General features: G+C 35.0%; 1 protein-coding gene across 4 annotated transcripts in view; it reads left to right on the top strand.

Annotated features, from left to right (window-relative positions):
- Window positions 1–15084, top strand: part of LOC134661654 (protein tramtrack, beta isoform) — a 506900-nt gene that overhangs the window by 424556 nt on the left and 67260 nt on the right. The gene's annotated exons all lie outside the window — the stretch shown is intronic.

Here is a 15084-nt window from a genome sequence, read left to right as displayed (position 1 = left end):
CTTTAAACTTTAATAAAAATCAATATAATTATAAGCTATTTTTAAAAGTTGCTGAACAAATGTTGGTCAGTTTGAGGAGTACAAATTAATTTATTGCTCCTGTTACAGGAAACACCCAGTATATGTAGATATCACATAAGCAAGACTTTATACATGCTGATTTTGTTATTTCTTTTTCTTTTGTCAACAGTTTAATATTGATAATATTATTTATTTTAACGGGACTTAAACGCTTCGTACACTTTACTGTACACTTTTAAAAGTACCTCCGATGTTTCAAGGGGGGCATTGTCCCCATATTCTCGGAGTAGCTATACGATTATTAGGGCCCGTTAAAGTAAATAAAAAGCGGCCAAGTGCGAGTCGGACTCGCCCATGAAGGGTTCCGTATTTAGGCGATTTATGACGTATAAAAAAAAAACTACTTACTAGATCTCGTTCAAACCAATTTTCGGTGGAAGTTTACATGGTAATTAATGTACATCATATATTTTTTTTAGTTTTATCATTCTCTTATTTTAGAAGTTACAGGGGGGGGGGGGGGGGACACATTTTACCACTTTGGAAGTGTCTCTCGCGCAAACTATTCAGTTTAGAAAAAAATGATATTAGAAACCTCAATATCATTTTTGAAGACCTATCCATAGATACCCCACACGTATGGGTTTGATGAAAAAAAAATTTTTGAGTTTCAGTTCGAAGTATGGGGAACCCCAAAACTTTATTGTTTTTTTTCTATTTTTGTGTGAAAATCTTAATGCGGTTCACAGAATACATCTACTTACCAAGTTTCAACAGTATAGTTCTTATAGTTTCGGAGAAAAGTGGCTGTGACATACGGACGGACAGACAGACATGACGAATCTATAAGGGTTCCGTTTTTTGCCATTTGGCTACGGAACCCTAAAAATGTGTGAAAATCGTGAAAGTTTCAATTAGGGTAACATTCCATTTCTGACCGCAGCTGCACTACTGGTACTGGACGCGTCGCAGTTACTGACAATTTTCATAGTAAAATGAACAGTAGTGCAGCTGCGGTTGGAAATGGACTGTCACCTTTAGTGAACCGCTTGATAACTTTCGCAGGCTAATATCTAAATTTAGTAAATATGATTGAATGTCTTTGAATATATCAGCATCCAAATGTTTTATATTAAGTAATTACAGGTAGAACTTAGTATTGTTTTAAAACTCTACTTCCTATTGACTCAACTATATTTTCAGATCAAGATGCTTTCTTCTCAGTAAACTCGAGAGGGAGCCAGGTACTAAACCTGAGCGGGGTTAAGTACAGACTACACTACAAAGCCGGCGAGAAGAGCCGCTGGCGATGCACTACACACGCCAAGTATGGCTGTAAATCTTTTGTCATTACGGTTAATGACCAGATTATTTATGTGTATAATGAACATAAAATTGCTCAGGTAATTGGGATTTGAAACGACGCACTGAGCTCCGATTTTTTTGCTGAGGAAGTGGAAAGAGGGAAAGGTTCTACGAAATTTAAATTTGTTGTGCGGTAATCGAAATCCGTGCCATAAAGTAATTTCAGGTTGAAGGCTTTGCCCATGGACATCTACTCTGTAGTGGAGTGGCATCTTGATCGACTACATAAAATAATACAATACATCTTTATGACCCATCCATACTAACTGTATAAATATTATGACGCTTGGCAGCTGATATGTACAACCGTATTGAAACTATTTATCAGCTACCGGATAACATCATAAGTACCTGTTATAATAATAATATTGTATACCAAACGTAGGTACCTAGTTAAGATTATATAATAGTAGATTGTTAACCGAGGGATGAAAGGCATTCATTTCTGCCGAGGTAGATTGGCGCTCGAGCGCAGTGAGAGTGCCAATAGTCCGAGGCTAAAATGATGCCTTTCACCTGAGTTAAACACTCTACTATTCATTTCGAATACGAAATGCATGCATTTTAAAACATGACTAAGAATATTTTTTATAGTATTCCTTGAGGGTACTTTCTATTAACAATTTAGGCAAAAGTATCGTTATTTATGGAATGGGTAGTTAAATATCATAATGGAAATTGTATAACAAATCCGTTTAAAACGAAATTTCAATTGATTATCATAAAACATGGACATAATCGTACTTGCAGAGTAAAACGCTCTAGTGCAGAAACGCATAATTTACTGCACACTTTTTTGAACAACAATGACCCTCTTTCAGAGCATGAGAAATGAAGAAAGATTACATGTGGTATGCTTGTTAAAATATGCATTTCATTTACCTTCTGGTTACATTTTTCTCTGGTTTCAAAAAAGATAAAATATTAGTTTAAGTAAATACTAACATTTCGGTTGTTTGGTTTTTAGTCCCAGAAGCTTTATACTCAATAAACGCCAGAGGAAGTAGAATTTTGACTGTCAATGGCATCAAATACAGGATGAACTCAAAATCCAACCAATAAAACCCGATGAACTGGAGGTGCACCACCCACGACAAGTACGGATGCAAAGCTATAGTTGTAACTTATAATGATGAGATAATTTTAATGAAGAACTCACATATCGAAACGTTTTCGTCGTGAAGAGAGTCTCAAAACTTGAGATGTGTAGGGTAATGTATAATGTATAAGGATTTGTAATATTTGTATCATTCTTTTTTTCTAAAAAATAACTAATATTAGTAATTAGTTAACTTATTATTATTACGTAACAAATTACAATAGTTCAGTCCTATGGACTGACAAATAATATCCTCAATAAATTAACCGACTTGTTGTACAATCGCAAAACTTTTTTGCAGTAGAAGAAGTGTGATGTGAAACTGCTTGAGCTCAGGGGCAAAATGTCTTAACGCCACTTGCACCATTAACCATGTAGATTAAACCGTTAACCCAGTGCCAAATTGTACTGGTAACATTGAACTGGTAACCATGGTAACTCCAGGTTTAACCGGTTAACCCCGGGTTAGTGAATGATGCAAATAGCCCTTAGAAATAAAATAATTATTAAACTATAATTTCTAATAAAATGTTAATGAGAATATCTTTGTTTCATTATTCCGTCTTGGTCACTTTTAATTCAGGCTTTTAGCTTTATACTTGACAAAGTTAGACTAAAATCACCTTTATGGCTTCGACAAAACAGTCTAGTTATCACTGTACTAAAAGCTACTACTGAAAGACGTCATGCTAGTGCAGTTTTGACACTGTCGAATTCATCAATTCATCATTCGTTTGATGGAAGCCGTTTTTTAAATAAGAATAATTTTAATGACCAAAACTCTGTACTGATACTCATATTTTGGTTACTTTCAGAGTTTTATTTCTCTGTCAACGCCAGAGGCAATCAAGTTCTTCTATTTAATGGTATCAAGTACAGGATTGACTACAAGAGAGGCAACAGGACCCGTTGGAGGTGTACGACGCATGCCAAATACAGTTGTAGAGCTGCTCTGGTAACTGTCGATGATAAGTTTTTCTGTACAAAATATACACATACGGAGTCTGACTAGTCTCACAAACATGCATTAAAAAAAATTGGTAACTCACATTTATAGACGGGATCGCGAAATTTAATTTTATTACCTTTATTTACCGACGTTTCGACACAGGTTTCACTGGTCGTGGTCGCGGCTATTTAACTGATGTCCCAGTTCGCGACGTTTATTATAATATGTATTTAAAACGCGACAGTTTTAAATACATATTATAATAAATGTTTTTCACCTAATTCTAATAATTGATGTATTTAGTACCAAATTTTCATTTACTGTGGATATGTGGATGTGCCTCTTAAAATTGTTATTGAATCTAAGAACCACCCCACATTAGCCAACTCTAGGGTTATGTTGGCGCAACTGCGCAGCGACGCCATTTTTCTTAGCGCTGACCAGACACGGACGCTCAAAAGACGCCAGTGTGGGGTGGCTTTAAACGTGTGTTTGATTTTTTTTATCGTCATTGTGTTGCAAGTTTCCTGTTGTGTATATGATAATATTTATTTGATTCATAATATTAAATAAATAATATATAAATATAATATATTAAATTTATAGTTTTAATTTTTATTTGTAAGCTTTAGTTGTAATTTAATTTGTAATTTATATCCTTTGTTTAGTTTTATCAAATAAAATCTTATTTCTAAATATATCTAATATTATATTGTACCTAATTATGTTATTGTACATATTTATAATTATTTACTGTGACATTGAAACTTATTGTATCTTTTAGGTATAACATACAAGCTAAATAATATTAAATTATCTTTCTATATTAGGTGCTTATGATTTAGACATTATTTTTTTTAAATAATTAATATTAAAACCTGCTACATAGTTTATTGATCTTAATTTTAAATAATAATTTACTTAAACTTAAAACATTTAATCCTTAAATTATACATAAAAATAAAAAACCCTAAAAATAATACAAATAAGAGAAGAGTCTCGACCAACATCTTGAGAGACTCTCGCTAGGTGGTTGGATCAAGGGTCAGATGCAGAAGGCGGTGATCTTGGACACGGCGCGGATAGTCCGTCGGTTCCTCTCTCTGCGGCCCTGACCACCGGCAGCTTGGGCCTTGCCCCGCTGCTGGCGGCACCCTAGGTTAGGTTTTTTTATAATATGTTTATAAGTATTTTGTATTGTTTTTGTAAGTGTTTTTGTATTTTATTTTTATATCCATATTATAAATTAACCTAACTTAAGATGATAAATAAATAAAGAGAAAAATACAAATAAAACTTAACCTACACTAAACTTAAAATAACCGTACTTGGCTCAAATGTCCCCATAATGCCTGCAGCATTCCCCCGCTGAACTGCTATGGAGAACTGTTGAACCAAGTAATATTAATGTATGTTAATGATCGTTAAACATATCCTAATTATATACAAATGTCAATCAAAATAAAAATGATTATAAAAATAAATGACTAATTATTTTTTTCACAATGATTAATGATTTGAATGAAGGTGATTATAATGAATGAATGTATTAACATAGTTTAAACAATAATATACATATTCAAGTTTCGGTGTTGTTTTTTTAATATTTATTTTAGGTACCTAAATAACATTTTAATCTAGAGTCCTTCGTACAATAATGTTACTTATTGTATTTTCAGAGTGTTTTTTCACAATAAACAAAAGAGGTAACAGAATTTTAATATTAGAAGGTATCAAGTATAGAATCAACTATCAAAATGGCGACAAAATTGTCTGGAGATGTACCACGCACGCTAGAGCCGGGTGTAAAGCCACTGCTAGGACTGTTGGTGCCGTCTTGTTATACGTGGATACTTCGCACACAACTTAATTTACTTAGTTTCTGTAATGATCACACATTTGGTTATTTTATTAAATAATGAGGTCTGCTACCATGTTTGATTAGGTGTCCAAAGGAAACAATAAAAACATTTACCACATACCTGTTCCTTGAAACACACGGCTTTGACGGCACATCTACCAGACACCGACGCTCAAAAGACGCCAGCAGCAGTGTGGGGTGGCCCTAAAGTTGTGTTTGAATTTTTTTATCGTCATTATGTTGCAAGTTTCCTGCTATGTATATGATAAGATTTATTTCATACATAATATTAAATAAATAATATGTTAAATGTATAGTTTTTAATTTGTATTCTTTTTTAAGTTTTATCTAATTAAATATTCTTTCTAAATAAATTTAATATTTTACTGTGTCATTGAAACACTGTATATTTTAGGTACTTACTTATATAATACAAGCTAAATGATATTAAATTTTCTTTCTATATTAATGTATGTTATGATCGTTAAAGATCTATTAGTTATATACAAAGTCAATCAAAATAAAAATGATTATAAAAATATGTGACTAATTTTTTTTTCACAATAATTAATTATTTGAATGACATCCATTATAGTAATCTTATTATCATGAATGAATGTAGATATTAACATAGTTTAAACAATAATATACATGTTTCAGTTTCGGTGTTGTTTTTTAATATTTATTTTAGGTAGGTACCTAAAATAAATATTAAAAAACTAATAACCTTACTAATAAATAACCTTTTAATCTATAGAGTCCTTCTTCGTACAATAATATTACTTATTGCATTTTCAGAGTGTTTTTTCAAAATTAACAAAAGAGGTAACAAAATTTTAATATTTAAAGGTATCAAGTATAGAATCAACTATCAAAATGGCGACAAAATTCTCTGGAGATGTACCACGCACACTAGATCCGGGTGTAAAGCCACTGCTAGAAGTGTTGGTGACATCTTGCTATACGTGGATACTTCGCACACAACTTAATTTACTTAGTTTCTATAATGATCACACATTTGGTTATTTTATTAAATAATGAGGACTGCAACCATGTTTGATTAGGTGTCCAAAGGAAACAATTTTTTTTTTTACCAAAAACCTGTTCCTTGAAACACACGTCTTTGACGGCAGATCTAATGATTATATAGTCTATATACGTTGATACATGTAATTTTCTCGTCCATTACGAGATCATTGGGGTGATATTGATACTTTCTGTGGTAACTTACAAGTGACTGCAAAAACAGGCGGCGTCACAGCAGAGAGGATCGGGCTAATTTGGGCGCCACTTTAAATAGGTATGTTTATGTCAGACAATTGGGCAAATACCAAAAAAGAAATCAATATTACGAAGCAACAGAATGAGCTGCTCACAAAATTCGAAAATGATACTTATCTACCATCTCTGTTTTTCCAAAGGTCCCGCTTACTTCACGTACTCGGATGCAGGAAGCCGTATTCTAATACACCGCGGCATTAAATATAGGAAGAACTCTCGAGACACCACTAAGGATAAGATTCGCTGGAGGTGCACTACACATGCTAAATATCGGTGCAAGGCTGTAATCATGACGGTTGGAGACATGATTGTTTTTGAGAAAAACACGCATACCACTCAGTACGAATGAACCAATTAGTGTACCTATTGTCCTAGTACTTACGTCAAAACTTGCCAAGACAAATGCAATTCTGATTTGCCAATTATAGATTCAAGATGCAAACTACTCTGGGCGGCTAAGTAGAAGCTAAATATAATATAAATTAATTAATTAACTGACATTTAAAGACGATATCACGAAAGTTATTTTATTATCTTTATTTACCGATGTTTTTTTTTTTATATGGTCGTGGTCGCGGCTAACCTGAAACCTGTGTCGAAATGTCGGTAAATAAAGGTAATAAAATAAATTTCGCGATAGAACCGTTTATAAATGTCAGATAATTTGTGTTCAAAACGCGAAAGTTTTAAATATTATATTAATTAATTAATTGTATTTCAGTGTGATGAGACAACTAACCTTTTCGAATTTGTGTAGTGGTAGCAAAGTTTACATTATTAGCAAATTATATATTAAAGACTGCCTATGAAGTCCATTCTTTTATGAAGACCATTCATTTCGCCAAAGGTTATTTGACTAAGTAACTGTCTTTTAACACTTATATGGGTAAGGTATGCCTGAATGAAAGGATTAATTTAATTGTTTAATCTCTTCCAGCTTATTTCTCATTGAACCCCAGAGGAAATAAGACGCTGACATTAAACGGCATCAAATACAGAATACACGCTAGAACTGGTGAGAAGGTTCGCTGGAGGTGCACCACGCATACTAGGTTCAAGTGCAAAGCTGTGGTCATTACTATTGGGGACGTCATTGCTCTTGTCAAAGGCGAACATACCACGGGATATTAGGGAATGAAATGATACTGCAACCGTATTATTATTTATGCTGCATGCCAAATTCCTGAGAAAATGAGGCGTTGACAGTGCTGCTAACATGGACCATGAACCATGGATAGCCGAAGACACTTTTCGACGGAAAAACACAAGCTCATTGAGTTTAGGCTCATTATAGAGGTCTTGAAGAGTATGAGTAGAAACATTATTTTTTATCATACCTATGTCATTAAAGTTACTGGATTTAAATTAAATATTATTCTAGATATTGATGTTTGCACTCTTCAGATACTCTATGGACCTTTTACTGAGGTTGATGAAAGGGCATTCAGTAGAAACTTGTAATGATATCAGAGGAAATACAGTCGGCAATAGAAGTGTGAACTTATGAAAAATATTTTTGACAGAACCTAACAATGTAGTTCTTGATTAAAAAAAATAGATATAAAAATGTGCTTTTAAATATTGTAATCACGCTAATCTCCTTTACAGCGTTCGTGATCTTGCAATCTTGCATATTTATTTTATGGCCAGTAGAGACAGATGCAGGACTACCTAACGTCAAAATGTGATAGTTGAACCTTGCATACATTTGTTCCTTGGGGTAGCCTGAGGTAAAGCGACTGGCTAGGAGACATAATCAGCTGTTTGACCCGAGTAACAATTTTCAAGCGGAGCCATCTGACAAGAACTAGCTAGTCGTAGTAACTTACACATGTTGCGTTATACCTATAAAAGATTTTAATATTTACCCTTCCTTTTTAGCATTTTTCTCAATGAACTCCAGAGGTAACCAGATATTAATTTTGAATGGCGTTAAGTACAGAATACACCGTCAGTCTCACGATAAGGTCCGTTGGAGGTGCACCACGCATGCGCGATTCAAATGCAAAGCTGCCGTCATTACTGTTGGCGACGTTGTTGTATATGAGAAGAATGTTCACACTACTAGTGCTCACGAGTTTTAGAACTTCAACTCTTTGTACGCGCCTGCCGTGACCGCTGCAGGGGACCATCGAGTGGGCCGACTTTTGACTGAAGGGTGTCGTATTTCGGAGGTTCCACGGTAAAGTGCAATATCCGACACATGAGCAGACGATTCAATGGAGCCACGCCGTTCTGTTTCTATCATTTTATGCTTAGTACAATGTTGTTTTAGTTTAGGATACATACGTACGTATACTTTTAGGTGTTTTATTTTTTCTTTGTATTACTTTATTTGTTAAGATAGGTATTATATGATTTTGCTACTCCCGAGGTAATTATTACACCTAATTTATAATAAACTTATAATTACATTAAATTGTTTCAAGTATGTACAATAATTTCAATGTATTTATTTTATTAACGTCCAACACTTGCATGCCACGTACTAAAAGAGTAGTATAAAATCTGATTTTCTTAAACGGTCTCAACCACTTACATTATAGGTACCTATTGATCTTTGTTTCAGAACCAGCTATTTTCGCCTTATCCTGCACCGGTGCGAAGATCCTCATTCACATAGGCATAAGGTACCGTCTTAACCACGAATCTAAGATGACTCACACGGCCCATTGGAGATGTACTTACAACACATTCAGAGAACCATTGCAGAGGGGTAATCGTTACCAAGGGCGATTATATTATCTGTATCGAGAGGGAGCATACTATAAACTAACTTCCTTTACGAGAGGAGGAGGAAGAGGAAGAGGAGGAGGCGACGATCGAATGACGACTGCATCAGCAGCATTACCGTTGCAACGTTACTGTTGCGGCGTTGACGAGGGGAATGTCACTGTTGATCTCGTTTATATAATGAGTGACAAATTTAATATTCTAATCTCGACAATAAATCCCGCACCATAACAAACGCAAACTTTCATGGAAAATAACAGTGATATCACCCGCATCAACGCGGCAGCAGTAATCTTGCAACAGTGATACTGCTACAGTAGTCATCCAACAGTCACCTTTATTAAAATTTCGTGTATCGCAAAGTTAGCAGAAATAAAAGCGGCCAAGTGCGAGTCGGACTCGCCCATGAAGGGTTCCGTATTTAGGCGATTTATGACGTATAAAAAAAAAACTACTTACTAGATCTCGTTCAAACCAATTTTCGGTGGAAGTTTACATGGTAATGTACATCATATATTTTTTTTAGTTTTATCATTCTCTTATTTTAGAAGTTACAGGGGGGGGGGACACACATTTTACCACTTTGGAAGTGTCTCTCGCGCAAACTATTCAGTTTAGAAAAAAATGATATTAGAAACCTCAATATCATTTTTGAAGACCTATCCATAGATACCCCACACGTATGGGTTTGATGAAAAAAAATTTTTTGAGTTTCAGTTCGAAGTATGGGGAACCCCAAAAATTTATTGTTTTTTTTTTTCTATTTTTGTGTGAAAATTTTAATGCGGTTCACATAATACATCTACTTACCAAGTTTCAACAGTATAGTTCTTATAGTTTCGTAGAAAAGTGGCTGTGACATACGGACGGACAGACAGACGGACAGACATGACGAATCTATAAGGGTTCCGTTTTTTGCCATTTGGCTACGGAACCCTAAAAATTGATATAATTAAGAGTTATCTAGTTTTGTTCAAGTTTTTTTAAGGTAAAATTAAACATGTTAACTTCTCTGTGCTATTTTATTGAGGTACCTATGATGAATACGTAGTGTATTAATTACTGCCAAGCTAGCAGTAAACTGAAAAACGTCTAAGAGTGACGTTCGGTTGTCACCTATAGCTGCATTACTGTTGCGGATTCCTTGTTCCCTCCTGTATCTGACAATTTCCTTTGTAAAATGAATACCGGAATGAGCGTTATAATCCCGGCAGTGATGCGGCGGCGAACGTCACTCATTTTATTGAAATTGACAGATATAGCGGCGGCTACAACAACGCCGCAACAGTAATGCAGCTGCTGTTGACATCCGTACACCTTTTTGACTCTGTACTGCGTTATGAGGCTCCAATTTTTTTTATATATGAATATATTTCTGTTTAATAACAAAGTTGTTACAAATGAGGATGTTGTGTAAACTTTGCACGATAGTCTGATTTGTTTTAATTTCATGTTCTGTTTTCATTAATGATTGTGTTCAAATAAATGTGGATTATACACATATATATTTTATTGTAGTTTCTAGAATGAGTCAATCACATTTCCGAAAAAGGTTACTTCTGAGAAAATATCAAAATTTAGCGAGCTGGGTACATGAGTCGGTAACGTGTGCACCTAGTTCAAGTATTAGCTTTGGAATCTAACTTTGCGATGTCTACAGGAAAGACGCGAACAAGTAAATGTCTATGACCCGAATACCAAATCGATAAAAAATTTAATGTATACCTATAATGTAAGCATTGTTTATCTTTTCAGAAGACGACCACGTTCCTTACTTCTCCACGTCTATATCCGGAAACCAGACTCTAATGTTCGGTGGAATAAAGTACCAGATGCAGAACAAGACGAGCCGCACCGACAAAGTTCGGTGGCGGTGCACCACTCACTCCAAGTATGGGTGCAGGGCCATGATCCTTACTATTGGGAACGAGCTAATAGTACTGAAGGATACACACACTACTGAATTTAAATGATAATTGTACCCTCTCTCTCACGCCGAATAATAAACCTTTTTACCTTGAAGTCTTTTTAAGAGACTGTAGGTGTAGCCTCATAAGACTGTATACATTTTTAGTAGATCGCGCGTGTGCCTCCCCTGTAGGCTTATATAGTTCGTTTTTTTAGCATTAGAAAGAACTTGAAAGATGGTAAGCGATTGTGATATGTCTTTTAATTGAAAAACACTTTTTAAAAATCAATAACTGTTCTATTACGTATGAAAGCAGAAGACTATAAAAGATCGTATTAGATTCATAATTGTTACATATTTACCGTAACTTATTTTAAAAATGTGATTTTCAATTAAAAGACACATCAAGATTGTTTACCTACTTTATTTCTAATGCTAAAAAACGAACCACATGATTGGCGCGACAGTATCTCGCGGCGAGATAGACTTGCCGTCTTTTTCAAACTATGTTAATAATAGAGGGACGGGTAGTTTATCTCGCCGCGAGATACCGTCGCGCCAATCATGTGCTAGCCCGGCTGGAGTTGCAAGCGTCTATAAGCTACAGTAACTACTTACTGTCAGGTGACTGCATGCTTGTTTGTCACCGATGTGGGTGTAAAAAGTAAAGAAAATGACAAGGACCGACGAAGATGCTTCTCGGGTGAAAGTCGTGATACTCACTATAAGGAATAGCGCTAAAATGAGTACAAATGTGCCTCATGTAACATTTTTTTTTAAAACATCGTAGTTTTGTTATCAGTAATGTCACCTCATTCATAAACCGACTGCTGGTCAAAGGCGTTATACACGTTAACATATATTTTAATATATTTTGTAGACTTTTTTTATATTGTCGTAGCTAAGTAGCTACAGTATACGTAAACGTACGTATCACTACAAAATATTTTTATATTTTTGCGTTTTAATAAATGTGTTACAATTATAGTGTGTTTTAGTATTTTTATCTATGAAATACAGAAACAGTTTGTAGAAATCTACGATTCATATACAGCGGCATTTATAATAATAATACCTATACTGCATAAGAAAATGTAAGCATACCTAATACTTATTAAATATAATTCAGAATTCAGCAAATTAATGTTACATGTTCTGGTAAGCATAATTATTTTAATACCATTGTTCTTTCAGGACAAACTCCATTTTTCTCCCTAAACAAAAAAGGGAACCTAACATTGACATACGAAGGTGTGAACTACCGACAAGCGTACGTATGTTCTAGCAAGGACGCTCCAGAATTAGCTCAGAAGATCATATGGCGGTGTACCAGCCATAGTAGATGCAGGTGTAAAGCTTCAGTGCAGACGATTGGGGACCTGGTAGTGTGCACGAAAGGTATACATGTTAATAGTCATGTTAGTAAGGGTGCGGTATGAGTGGCGAGCGTCCAGCGGGGCCTTCAGCGGAGCGGCATGTGGCAAATTGTTTAGCGCAGAGTGATACAGGCCGCTCACCTTCATTTCCATTTCCACTACACACTCAGCTTGAGCTGAGATGAAGCGCTGGTGGCCTAGCGGTAAGAGCGTGCGACTTGCAATCCGGAGGTCGCGGGTTCAAACCCCGGCTCGTACCAATGAGTTTCTCGGAACTTATGTACGAAATATCATTTGAATTCATTTGATATTTACTAGTCGCTTTTCGGTGAAGGAAAACATCGTGAGGAAACCGGACTTATCCCAATAAGGCCTAGTTTACCCTCTGGGTTGGAAGGTCAGATGGCAGTCGCTTTCGTAAAAACTAGTGCCTACACCAATTCCTAGGATTAGTTGCCAAGCAGACCCCAGGCTCCCATGAGCCGTGGCCAAAATGCCGGGACAACGCGAGGAAGATGAAGTTCAGCTTGAGCATCTTTTCAGTTTGTACGCTGTTTGGAGTTCGACGGCCAGTGCTGTTAACTAACACCGCTGCCTAACAATGCTTAATGACAGACAAAACTTGAATATACCTACCAATGTAACTATAGTATTATGTGCACTATCCATAATTATGTAAATTAATGTGATCAACACAATATTTATTGTTCTGAATAAATGAAATGAGTAAACAAATAAAATATTTTGTAACTTCCTGATTACGAGTAATTCTGAAAATTATTATGATGGATTTTTTGTGATTCTCATGACATTTTCGGAATTATCCAACATACTCGTACGATGTTAGCCAAATACGCTCTAATTATTTTCGGCCGTAGCTAAATATTTTGGACTGTTTGTAGTTTGTACTGTTCTCGAAAAGGTTTTCCGTTTTACATTAAATACGTTTTCGGTCAATTTTTTCAGCAATGTTCTCCACTTCAAGCAGAGGGAGCCAGATACTCATATACAAAGGAAACAAATACAGGGTGAACCGCCGCTCAGCTCACAAAATTATTTGGAGATGCACCTCGCACGCTGCATATAACTGCAAATCGTCAATACAGACCATAGAAAATGAAATAGTAGCAGTAAAAGGTGTACATACTACTCGTGCTGATTTTCAGTAGTGATACTAAAACATTTGTAATATTATTTTAATTAATTTTCTTGAAAATGTAACGAAGATGAATCTCGTGAGGTAATTTCAATAAATCAATTGAAACATATATATGTGTAATGTTTTGCATAAGTTGCAGTATGAAGGTGCAGCGACGAATAATGACGCGTTGAGGATGTGGTCAAGCTGAAGTACAAATAATTATGTGTCAAGTTCTGAATTACAGGATTCATTGTACGAAAATTATTGAACACAATGAGTTTTGTTGAAATTTACGATATTTCGTAACTCTATTTTATTTAAAACATTTTCATGGCTTTTAAGATTCCTGCAAATGGAATACACGTTAATGTTCGGTTTAAAGAAAGAAATTTTATTGTCTAAGAAATTACAGAAATTTCACTTATAAGACAACTTATAAATAGATAACTTACAGTATTTACAAGTTACGCAATAAGCAAGCACTTAATGACAGTGTTTAACAATAAACAGTTGCATTTAGATTTAAACTAATAATTAAAACACAAGAATAAGACTAAAAATCGACCCTAATGGTCTTAACATAAGGTTTAGATTTAATTGGTTAGTAATAGGAACATGCGAGGGTATCTTTTTTGTTCGACTCATGATGGCCAGACTTGTTTATAGGGCCAGTTAAACGAGACATGTTCTGATTATAAACAGAATAAATCAGTACGTATCTAAACTACGTCATTCTTATTAGTAACAACTAAATCCTTGATTATGATTATAAATTATGAAACAGAATGAGGTAGATATTAAGGTGGTTCGATTTTCATACAAAATTCAATCGACTTTCATTAAGTAACTACACACTTTTACTACATAAATATTTCCGCATTTATCTTCTTTCGAATATTCATTTTCTCTAAATGAATAGGAAAACAATGTTTCATACAGAAATCATGCAAAAATCATAGTTAACTTTTCATCAATTTTACGTATGTGTGCGTCACAAATGTCGTGTACGGATACATTTGCGACGTTGCCATACCATTTCCGACGTTGCCGGGCTGACCACGGCGCGAATTTGAAGTGCCGTGATGTTTAGCGCAATTTTGTTGACCTACCCGATTTTGTTGAATAAGTACCCGAAGTTCGTCAGCTTAGCTAAGAAGTATCATGGCGCGTTTTGTAAACAGTCGCTTTTTTGCTTACAAACGGAAGGTCCCCGGTTCAAACCCCAGTCATTGTATGCTGGGACATAACTTTTTGTATTTTTTTTTTACACCTAAATTTCGTGTTGTGTTTTTTATTTTTATTTAATTTTTCTTATTTTCAAAAATCGATGGATTAAGTATGGGCTAAGC

This window comes from Cydia amplana, chromosome 2, assembly GCF_948474715.1.
Source record: "Cydia amplana chromosome 2, ilCydAmpl1.1, whole genome shotgun sequence".
NCBI classification, from domain to species: domain Eukaryota; kingdom Metazoa; phylum Arthropoda; class Insecta; order Lepidoptera; family Tortricidae; genus Cydia; species Cydia amplana.
This window is presented reverse-complemented; position numbering and strand designations above follow the sequence as displayed.